Below are 12,137 nucleotides of genomic sequence, written 5' to 3'. Positions count from 1 at the left end.
GAAATTAAAAAGATTTGATTTTTGAAAATGATTTGAAAAGATCAATTTTTGAAATTAGAATTTTGACTTGACTAAAAAAAAGATATGATTTTGAAAATCTTTGACTAACTTAATGCAAAATTTCGAAATTTATGAGTAAAATAAGAAAAAGATATTTTTTTATTTTTGAATTTTAATGAGGGAAGAGAAAAACAACAAAATGACACTAAACTTAGAAATTTTAGATCAAAACAGAGAGAACAAACAAGTAAACTTTGAATGTCAAGATGAACACCAAGAACAAATTTTTGAAAAACTTTTAAGTAAATAAAAGCAAAAGGGACACCAAACTTAAAATTTTTAGAAAATCAAATACAAATTTTCGAAAATTTAAAGGAAAACACAAAGAAGACACCAAACTTAGAATTTTTAAAGATCAAGAAAGAACTAAGAACATGCAAATTCGAAAAATTAAAAGAAAATAAAAGCACGCAATTGACACCAAACTTAAAATATGAAACTAACTCAAATAAAAAACTCAAATTTAGTGACTCTAAACCAACAAAAATAAATTATTCCTAATCTAAGCAACAAGATAAATCGTCAGTTGTCCAAACTTGAACAATCCCCGGCAACGGCGCCAAAAACTTGGTGCACGAAATTACAATCACACTTTTGTAACTCCGCACAACTAACCAGCAAGTGCACTAGGTCGTCCAAGTAATACCTTACGTGAGTAAGGGTCGATCCCACGGAGATTGTCGGCTTGAAGCAAGCTATGGTTATCTTGTAACTCTTAGTCAGGATATCAATAATTCTCAGACTTAATTGTAAAAAGTAAAAGAACATGAAATAGATACTTGTTTTACAGTAATGGAGAACAGGTTGAGGTTTTGGAGATGCTCCATCTTCTGAATCTCTGCTTTCCTATTGTCTTCTTCTTCATGCACGCAAGGCTCCTTCCATGGCAAGCTGTATGTTGGTGGATCACCGTTGTCAATGGCTACCATCCATCCTCTCAGTGAAAATATTCCAAATGCGCTGTCACCGCACGGCTAATCATCTGTCGGTTCTCACTCATGTTGGAATAGAATCCATTGATCCTTTTGCGTCTGTCACTATGCCCAACACTCGTGAGTTTGAAGCTCGTCATAGTCATTCCTTCCCAGATCCTACTCGGAATACCACAGACAAGGTTTAGACTTTCCGGATCTCAGGAATGGCTGCCAATAATTCTAGCCTATACCACGAAGGTTCCAATCTTAGATTAGAAACCCAAGAGATACACATTCAAGCTTGATTGCATGTAGAACGGAGGTGGTTGTCAGGCACGCGTTCATAGGTGAGAATGATGATGAGTGTCACGGATCATCACATTCATCAGGTTGGAGTGCGAATGAATATCTTAGAATAGAAGCAAGCGTGATTGAATGGAAAACAGTAGTAATTGCATTAATTCATCAAAACACAGCAGAGCTCCTCACCCCCAACCATAGGGTTTAGAGACTCATGCCATAGAAGATACAATATGAAACGTGTAGAGTATCATGAGGTACAAGATGAATCACTAAAAGTAGTTTTTATTGTAAACTAGTGACCTAGGGTTACAGAAAATGAGTAAGCTAGAATAGTTAGTGTAGAAATCCACTTTTGGGGCCCACTTGGTGTGTGCTTGGGCTGAGCATTGAAGCTTTCACGTGTAGAGACCTTTCTTGGAGTTAAACGCCAGCTTTTGTACCAGTTTGGGCGTTTAACTCTAGCTTTCATGCCAGTTCTGGCATTTTGACGCCAGAATTTCTATGGTGACTTGGAATGCCGGTTTGGGCCATCAAATCTCGGGCAAAGTATGGACTATTAAATATTGCTGGAAAGCCCAAGATGTCTATTTTCCAATGCAATTGATAGCGTACCAATTTGGCTTCTGTAGCTCCAGAAAATCTACTTCGAGTGCAGGGAGGTCAGAATCCAATAGCATCTGCAGTCCTTTTTCAGCCTCTGGATCAAATTTTTGCTCAGGTCCCTCAATTTCAGCCAAAAAATACCTAAAATCACAGAAAAACACACAAACTCATAGTAAAGTCCAGAAATGTGATTTTTTTTAAAAAATTAATAAAACATAATAAAAACTAACTAAAATATACTAAAAACATACTAAAAACAATGCCAAAAAGCGTATAAATTATCCGCTCATCAATCCTCTTGAATTTGAAGAATCCTTCCCCACTATGCTCGGAATTGATGATGAGGTAGATTTCACTCAACCTCCTATGTATGATTTGAGTGATGGGGAAGAGCTAGAGGACATTGGTGAAGAAGAATGTGAACTTGAGGAAGCTTGGCAAGAGGTAGAGCATGAAGTATCTTGCCAAGTGGTGGAAGCCTCCCAAAAAGGATGGACGGGAGTGGAACATGTTTTGTCAAGACCGTTGGGAACTCCTCCACCTAGGTTGTCATCTGATCCTTCATTTGAGTGGGTAAAACTTCTAACTCTTAGCTTTATTATCCCACTTGAATATGGTTTGCTTGAGACAGATGGCCAACTTAGGGCGCTTTGTGGAATTAAGTGTAAGAGGAGGATGTTTAGTGGTTGGCGTTGTAAGTCTAGGCTCATTATGGTTGAAGCTTCAAGGAGTAAAGGTTGGACTAGTGCTCAATTGGATGGGTCTAGGAGGATAGTTTGGTGCTTCCATGAGAATTCATCTCTCTTGCCACCCGGAGGAAATCACCATGATCAACTCAAGGACAGGTGTGAAAACAAGGTGTGGGATCCCGGATGACACAAGGAAAATCAACTTTGGGAGCCCACGGTTTGTGAAGAACTCCATCAAAGCTTGGAGTTATTAACCTTGACTTATGAAGCACAATGGAAGTCCAAGCATTGGTGGATGTTCAAGGATGGATTCAACCACAAGCCACCTTGATGAGGAGCTCCCCATAAGTCCAACTTAAGGACAATAAACAAAAGTGCTAGGTGGGAGACACCCCACCATGGTAACATCTTTTCAATTTTTCCTTTTGTAGATATTGGTAAAATAAGTTTAATTTCATGTTTTGTTTGATTAGTTGAGTTTAATTGGGAGTCTAGTAGGTTAAATAAGGTTTTATATGTTTTGGTGGCTGTTTGGAGGTTTGGAATGCTTGGTTTGGTGCAAAAGCATAGAAAAATTTTGAACTAAACAGAGCACCATCCACGCGCACGCGTGCTTCACGCATACGTGTGAATCAAGCAATTTCGGCCATCCGCGCGCACGCGTCATGTACGTGTACGCGTGGATTGAATTTTTCCACTTCCAATACATTCACCCGAGAGTTGTGCCTGAAGTGTGCCAACTTTGTGCCCCAGGGCACGCGCACGCGTACCTTGCGCGTACGCGTCGACTCTCTGCTTTGCCATGCACGCGTACGCTTCAGCCGCGCATACGCGTCACTTCCATTTCACCATTCCATGCGTGGGCTGTTCTGCATCAACCACCTTCTTTTCTTCTCCTCTTTCCATTTCTTTCCTTCTTCTCTCTTCTCTTCTTTTTTTTTTCACCCTTCAAACATCATCCAACACTACCAAATATCATGTAACACCAATTCTTTTGGTTAGTTAGTTAGTTTAATTTTGTTTTCCATTATAAGTGTTGGATTACTAATCTTGTTTACTTTTTACTGCTGCTTATTACTAATAGGATGTTAGTTTAACATCATTGTTGTTATTGTCATTGTTGGATTCTTTTATTGAGGTTGCAATTTATTACTTGGTTTTGAATTTTCATGTTGAACATTTGTGAGCACCAAGTGAATGTTACATTGCCTTTAAGCTTCTTAACCCTTTTGAATTGCATGTTTTGGCCACCATGCATTCATCATCCATTGTTAGGCAATTGTATATTATCATTGCATTTTTTTAGGTGATTCTTGTTTATGGTTTACCCTTATTCACATCACTTATTTCATGCATTGAGATTGTAAAATTGTGAAATTGGATCAAAGCTTACCTAGCAACATATTTTTGAACTTTCTAAGCTTTGTGGACCATGCTTGCTATGTGATTGATTTTTATATCCTTTTTCCTAAGTTCTATAGAATCCATGTGTTCCACCTCTATGTCACTTAGGTGTTGCAACAACTTCAATATGTATCATTGATTGTTGTGTGAGTTTCATATACCATTCTGTTCACTAGGTCTACCTACACATCAATCAATGTCCATGCATTATCCAATTTCACAATTGCTTGATTTTTGCTTGAATGCTTTTATGCTTCTTCACTACTCGTTGGGTTATTTTAGCCTACAAGTCTTTTAAAGTATCTCAAGCACACTAGAATGAGTGAAGTGCATGTTTTCTTTTGTATAATTGTGACATGATTTTTAAATACTAGGGTGTGAGTTCTAAACCGCATGCAAGTTAGGACCCACACACTTATTTTTCATTATTGTCACACTAATTCACTCACTCAATTCTAGTGATTTACCTCATTCCAACAATCCATGCTTCCTTGCTTGTGCATTTACTTGTCTTATTATCTCCTGTTTACTATGTTCATGAAGAATCATCATAAGCAAAAACGGAAGTGGGAGAAGAACACGCAGCATCGGTTAACCTACCAACTGAAGGTAGCAACTAGGAAAGTCAACATACCCCCTTGTTCATCTTTGGATGCACCGAGGACAGTGCAAACTTTTAAGTGTGGGGAGATCGTCCGACCGCTTGGCATTTTTGGGTGACAAGTTTCTCATCCCAACACTTTTGCATTTCATTTTTAGGTCTTTTAGGATTTTTGGTTGCATTGCATATGTATATATTAAACTTAGTCAAAATCATGATATTTTCCAAAGATTTTATCTATAGGGCACCCCAGTTGAAAAAAAAAATTTAAAACTAGCTTGAATTATATACTGTGTGGAACACGATTTTTGAGCTAAGAATACAAGCATGAGAGATTTGAGTCTAATTGTGTGGTTACATTATATATAACCACTTATTTTCATTCTTATGTGCATTATTCTCTTTCTATGATTGTAATCTTTGATTTGTTTAATTCTATATGTCCATTCTTTTGTGTATATATGCATTTATATGATTGAGGCTATTGCTCAAATAGCTCACTTACCCAAATAAGCCTACTTTTTATCTTCCATTGATAACCAATTTGAGCCTATGCTTAACCCATTTGTTCTTAATTATAGCACATTACAAGCCTAAGTGAAAAATAATAAATATCCCTTAATTTGGATCTTTGATTAGCTTAGGCTAGTGAGAGTGTTTATCATTTGATTTTGAGAGAGTTGGGAACATTGGGTAGAGATAAAAGTTTATTTTTGTATTTGTGTTGAGAATCTTGGGAATTGGGTACATACTCATGTATTAATCATGTGTAAACCATATGCATTGATGTTCTTGTATATATATTTTAGTTTGAAAAGAAAAAAATTAATGAAAAAAAATAATAATAATAAAAAAAAAGAAAAAATGAAAATAAATAATAGAAATAGAAAAAGAAAGACAAAGAATTACAATAAAAAGAGGACAAAATGCCACAAAGCAAGGTTCAATAAAATTCAATGCATATGGGTGGTGATCAAAAAGAGAATGCATGAGTGTGTGAAAAAGTGAAGAATGGGTAGTTAGGTTTGTTTAGAATTGTATAGGTTGTCATAGGTTAGGTGGTAAGTTTAAGTTAATCAAAGATTCAAATCTCAAGCCCACTTGACCATATGCATCCTACCTTGACCCTAACCCCATTACAACCTATGGGAAGTCCTCATGATATTTGTATGCATGCATGAAATAATTGTTGATTGTTAGATGAAAAACAAATCTTGGAAAACATGATTAGGGGAGAATTGAGTGAATCAACCCCATACACTTGAGTGACTAGAGCGGATACACATCCAGTGAGGGTTCGATTGCTCAATTACATATTTCCACCCATGATCATCTTTTTTCTTGCAAGTTTGTAAAATTTTTTTAATAATTCAATTCAATTGTGGGTTTGATTTGACTGCTATGTCTTTAGCCCTTGTACTTAAATATGTTTTCTTGGAAGTTGACTTGTTTTGACCAAGTGGATGCATTCATATAGATAGATTGCATATAGATAGATTGCATTTAGTTAGTTTGCAATGAATAAATGTTAATACCCCTTTGCTTATTTTTTGATTTTATCATGAGGACATGCTTAGTTTAAGTGTGGGGAGATTTGATAAACTCCAATTTTGTGGTTTATCTTGTACTTAATTTGGGGGATTTTATCACCTTTTCCAACATTTATTCAATGAAATAGCATGGTTTTGTAATTCTCCCTTGATTTGTGCTTAAATGTGAAAATATGCTTTTTAGGCCTTAAAATAGCTAAATTCAATTCACTTTAATTCCATTCAATGCCTTGATGTATTTGTTGAGTGATTTCAGGTTCATAGGGCAAGTATTGGATGGAAGAAGTGAGGAGAAAAGCATGCAAAGTGGGAGAACTCATGAAGAAATGAAGGAACCGCAAAGCTGTCAAGCCTGACCTCTTCGCACTCAATCGACCATAACTTGAGATACAGAGGTTCAAATGAGGCGGTTCTAGTTGTGTTGGAAAGCTAACATCCAGAGCTTCGAAATGATATAAAATTTGCCATATGTTGCTTCACGTTTAGGGGCGCGCATTCGCCATGTACGCGTTCGCGCAGATGCTGCTCCTGGCCCACTAAAGTGAAATCGCCCCCAGCGATTTTTTGAAGCACTTTGGGCCCAACCCAACTTATTTCTAATGCTATTTCATGCAGAATTCAAGATTGGGAAAAGGGGGGAGCAATTGTTTGAAGTTTTTGCATCATGGAGTTTAGTTTCTAGAGAGAGAAGCTCCCTCTTCTCTCTAGAATTAGGATTAGAATTTCTTAGATCTAGGTTTAATTCATGCTTTGATTTACTTTTCTTTACAATTTCTTGTTCCTCTACTCTTTCTCTCTCTAATTTTGTATTTCATTCTTGTAATTGCTTACCTTGTTGTTGATGCACTCTTTCTTCTTCTATTTTCTTTTAATGCAATTTATGATTCATGTTCTTTTATTATTGATTTGTTTTATTGTTGTTTAATTCCTTGCAATTTAGTAGTGTAGATTTACTTTCCTTGTAATTTACTATGTTTTCCTTTTATGCCTTCCAAGTGTTTGACAAAATGCTTGGTTGGTTGTTACAATAGATTTTGAGCATTCTTGGCTTGGAAAGGGTAATTAGGTGATATTGAGTCATGAAAACCCAACCTATGTTGGTGACTTAGAGTTGTTGGCTAATATTGTTTCCATTGACGCTAATCTTTTGCTAATTTAATTAGTAAGTTGATTAGAATTTTCGGATTGAGATTAGCTAGTCTTGTTAGACTTTCTTCGAGTGTGAAGATAATATGATACCTTCTTCCATCGTCGAGGATGATGTAATGAGATAAATTCTTGTTTATATTTGTGACATGATTAATTAGTCTTGTTTGACATTCTCCCTTTGTGAAGATGACATGATACCTTCTTCCGTTTGTTGGAGTTGACTAAATAAGATGAATTAATCAATGTATGACTAGGATAGAAAGCCTATGATCTCAATTCTTGCCATGAATGTCTCTCTTTATTACTTGCTTTCTTTAGTTACTTGCTTGATTTACTCTTCTTGTCATTTAAATTCTTGTCCATTTACTTCCTTGCCCCTTTACCAATCAAAACCCCCTATACATACTTCATAGTCAATAAGCATACATTTCATTGCAATTCCTCGTGAGACGACCCGGAGTCCAAATACTCCGGTTAATTCTTATTTGGGATTTGTACATGCGACAACCTAAATTTTTGTATGTGAGGACTCTTTGTTGGTGTAGAACTATACTTGCAACGAGAATTCATTCAATTGAGGAAATTCTATATGAACAAAAGTTCACACATCACCAAGTGAGCGTTGAACGCCCAATCACCCCCTTTGAGGCATTCAACGCCCACCAAGAAGCACAAGGCAGCATGGATCAACCCCCTAATGGGCGTTCAATGCCCATCCCTTAAGTTGGATGCCAAGCTCAGCCCAAATACTCAACCAAAGTGGGCCCAAGAATGGACTTTCCCAAGAATGCCCATCATATTAGGTTATTATATATAGGAGAAGATCACCCATGTTTAGGATCTTCCGCCTCATCTTCATCCACCACTTTCAAATTCACATTACTTTCTATAAGCTATGAGCTATGAAACCTCCTAAGTTAGGGTTAGGAGCTCTGCTGATACTCATGGATTAATAATATTATTGTTTTTATTCCAATACATGTTTGATTCTATTCTCTTGTGCATTTTTGGTCTTCTTCTCATGAATTGAGGGTGAACTGTGACATTCATCTTTGTTCTACATGGGTTCCGTATAAGTCCTGACCCAGATAACAATGGACCACAGCTAGAGAGTGCACTGCAGATTCCAAGAGCGTACCTGGGTGACTTTGGATAAGTGACATAAAATCCCATTGACTATGGGTTACTGAGGTCTCTGTGGCATTAAAGCTAGAGCCTACAGAGCAGCATTCCCTGATCCAGAAGATTCGACCTTGTCTATGGCATTTTGAGTAGGATTGCGAAGGGGAGTGGATTGCTTAGGTGTTTACCTTCGGCTATAGTGGGAAGCCATGAGTTAACTTGATGAGAGGATATGAGTTGCTCGGATATGGTAGACTGCTATGGTTTAGAAGAGGCTAACTTGATGAGGATGCTACATGACTTAGTCAATTACGGCTGCCATTGAATGAATCATTCGTTATTGAAGTAGACAGTAAGAAAAGTTGATCCAGAAGAATACGCATCTCTGAAGCCTTAACTGAATCTTTATCACTGTTCTCACATCAATCTGGTATTTTGTTCTTTACTATTTCGTTTATGCTTTCAAACAAACAACCATTTTTTCTATTCGCCTGACTAAGATCTACAAGATAGGGATTGCTTGCTCAATCCAACAATCTCTGTGGAATTTGACCCTCACTCACCTGAGGTATTATTTGGATGACCCGGTGCACCTTTCGGTTCATCTGTACGAAACTTGCGGAGTTCAATTTTGCGCACCAGCATCAATGGCGTTGAACGCCAGAATAGGACCGCTCTGGGCGTCCAACGCCTTTTAGGGATATAATGCTGGCGTTGAATGCTAGTAAGGGAGCTTTATGGGCATTCAACGCCCTTGAGGGAGCAGCCAGGGGCAACTTTGTGGCCCCCATTGGGCGTTCAGCGCTGACGAGCGGATAATTTATACCCTTTTTGGCATTATTTTTACATAGTTTTTAGTATATTTTTCTTACTTTTTATTATATTTTTATGAGTTTTTATTCAAAAATCACATTTATGGTCTTTACTATGGTCTTTATGGCTTTAGCCCTTGAACTTAAATATGTTTTCTTGGAAGTTGACTTGTTTTAACCAAGTGGATGCATTCATATAGATAGATTGCATATAGATAGATTGCATTTAGTTAGTTTGCAATGAATAAATGTTAATACCCCTTTGCTTATTTCTTGATTTTATCATGAGGACATGCTTAGTTTAAGTGTGGGGAGATTTGATAAACTCCAATTTTGTGGTTTATCTTGTGCTTAATTTGGGGGATTTTATCACCTTTTCCAACATTTATTCAATGAAATAGCATGGTTTTGTAATTCTCCCTTGATTTGTGCTTAAATGTGAAAACATGCTTTTTAGGCCTTAAAATAGCTAAATTCAATTCACTTTAATTCCATTCGATACCTTGATGTATTTGTTGAGTGATTTCAGGTTCATAGGGCAAGTATTGGATGGAAGAAGTGAGGAGAAAAGCATGCAAAGTGGGAGAATTCATGAAGAAATGAAGGAACCGCAAAGCTGTCAAGCCTGACCTCTTCGCACTCAATTGACCATAACTTGAGCTACAGAGTCCAAATGAGGTAGTTTTAGTTGCGTTAGAAAGCTAACATCTGGGGCTTCGGAATGATATAAAATTTGCCATATGTTGCTTAGCGTTTAGGGGCGCGCACGCGCTATGTTCGCGTGCGCGCCGATGCTGCTCGTGGCCCACTAAAGTGAAATCACCCCCAGCAATTTCTGAAGCACTTTGGGCCCAACCAAACTCATTTCTAATGTTATTTCATGCAGAATTCAAGCCTGGGCAAAGGGGAAGCAATTGTTTGAAGTTTTTGCATCATGTAGTTTAGTTTCTAGAGAGAGAAGCTTCCTCTTCTCTCTAGAATTAGGATTAGAATTTCTTAGATCTAGGTTTAATTCATGCTTTGATTTACTTTTACTTTACAATTTCTTATTCCTCTACTCTTTCTCTCTCTAATTTTGTATTTCATTCTTGTAATTGCTTACCTTGTTGTTGATGCACTCTTTCTTCTTCTATTTTCTTTTAATGCAATTTATGATTCATGTTCTTTTATTATTGATTTGTTTTATTGTTGTTTAATTCCTTGCAATTGAGTAGTGTAGATTTACTTTCCTTGTAATTTACTATATTTTCCTTTTATGCCTTCCAAGTGTTTGACAAAATGCTTGGTTGGATGTTAGAGTAGATTTTGAGCATTCTTGGCTTGGAAAGGGTAATTAGGTGATATTGAATCATGAAAACCCAACCTATGTTGGTGACTTAGAGTTGTTCGCTAATAAGTTGATTAGGATTTTTGGATTGAGATTAGCTAGTCTTGTTATACTTTCTTCGAGTGTGAAGATAATATGATACCTTCTTCCATCGTCGAGGATGACGTAATAAGATAAATTCTTGTTTATATTTGTGACATGATTAATTAGTCTTGTTTGACATTCTCCCTATGTGAAGATGACATGATACCTTCTTCCGTTTGATGGAGTTGACTAAATAAGATGAATTAATCAATGTATGACTAGGATAGAAAGCCTATGATCTCAATTCTTGCCATGAATGTCTCTCTTTATTACTTGCTTTCTTTAGTTACTTGTTTGATTTACTCTTCTTGTCATTTAAATTCTTGTCCATTTACTTCCTTGCCCCTTTACCAATCAAAACCCCATATACATCCTTCATAGCCAATGAGCATACATTTCATTACAATTCCTCGTGAGACGATCCGGAGTCCAAATACTCCGGTTAATTCTTATTTGGGGTTTGTACATGTGACAACCTAAATTTTTGTATGTGAGGATTCTTTGCTGGTGTAGAACTATACCTGCAACGAGAATTCATTCAATTGAGGAAATTCTTGATACACGAAAAACTTGTCTCATAACAAATTTCCTTCGGCAAGTGTACCGAATTTGTCGTCAAGTAAAAACTCACAATAGAGTGAGGTCGAATCCCACAGGGATTGATTGATCAAGAAAGTTTAATTAGAGGAGTGTTCTAGTTGAGCGAATCAGAATTTGAGTTGAGAATTGCAGAAAATTAAATGGCGGGAAAGTAAATAACAGAAAAGTAAATGCTAGAAATAAAGAGCTGAATGTAGATGACGGAAAGTAAATTGCAGAATATTAAATGGGAATGGGGAAATTGCTCATAAAAGTAAATGACAGAAATTATAGAGAATGGGTAAGATCAGGAATGGGGAGTTCATCGGGCTCAGGAGATGTTGCATTCTCCGGATCAATTTCATTTTCATCTCTTCCTCAATCAATGCACTCATTGATCTCCTTGGCAATCTTAAGTGATCAAATTACAATTTCATGTAATTCAATCTCTCAAATCTTGATCAATCTCTCAAGGCTTTGGTCTTGTTGATTTCCCCACCCAAAGTTTGGGTGATTCCTCCATCCAGGGTTGTAGGTCTTGGAGTATGGATCATGGTTTTGCCTAGGTGAATTCCCAATGTAGTTGGCTTGCTCCTGACTACCCTCTGCTTCTTCATTCACTCCTTCTTGGGTTGTTGATGAAGTGGCGATTGCTGCTACTTGGTTCCTCTCCATCTTCTTGGTGAGGTCAGCCAGCTGCTGGGTAATGAGCTTGTTTTGGGCCAGCAGAGCATCTACATTGTTTAGCTCCATTACTCCTCTTGTGTTCCCTCTTTCGGAAGCATAGAAGTAGTCATTCTCTGCTACAGTTTCAATGACATCTATGGCCTCCTCAATGGTCTTCTTCTTGTTCAAAGATCCTCCAGATGAATGGTCTACTGCCTTCTTTGACTCATAAGAGAGCCCTTCATAGAAAATGTGCAGCTGCACCCATTCAGTG

The sequence above is a fragment of the Arachis ipaensis genome, chromosome B2 (assembly GCF_059453495.1).
Source record: "Arachis ipaensis isolate K30076 ecotype BB chromosome B2, ASM5945349v1, whole genome shotgun sequence".
Classification (NCBI taxonomy): Eukaryota; Viridiplantae; Streptophyta; class Magnoliopsida; order Fabales; family Fabaceae; genus Arachis; species Arachis ipaensis.
The sequence above is the reverse complement of the archived record's forward strand: the minus strand, read 5'-3'. Positions refer to the sequence as shown.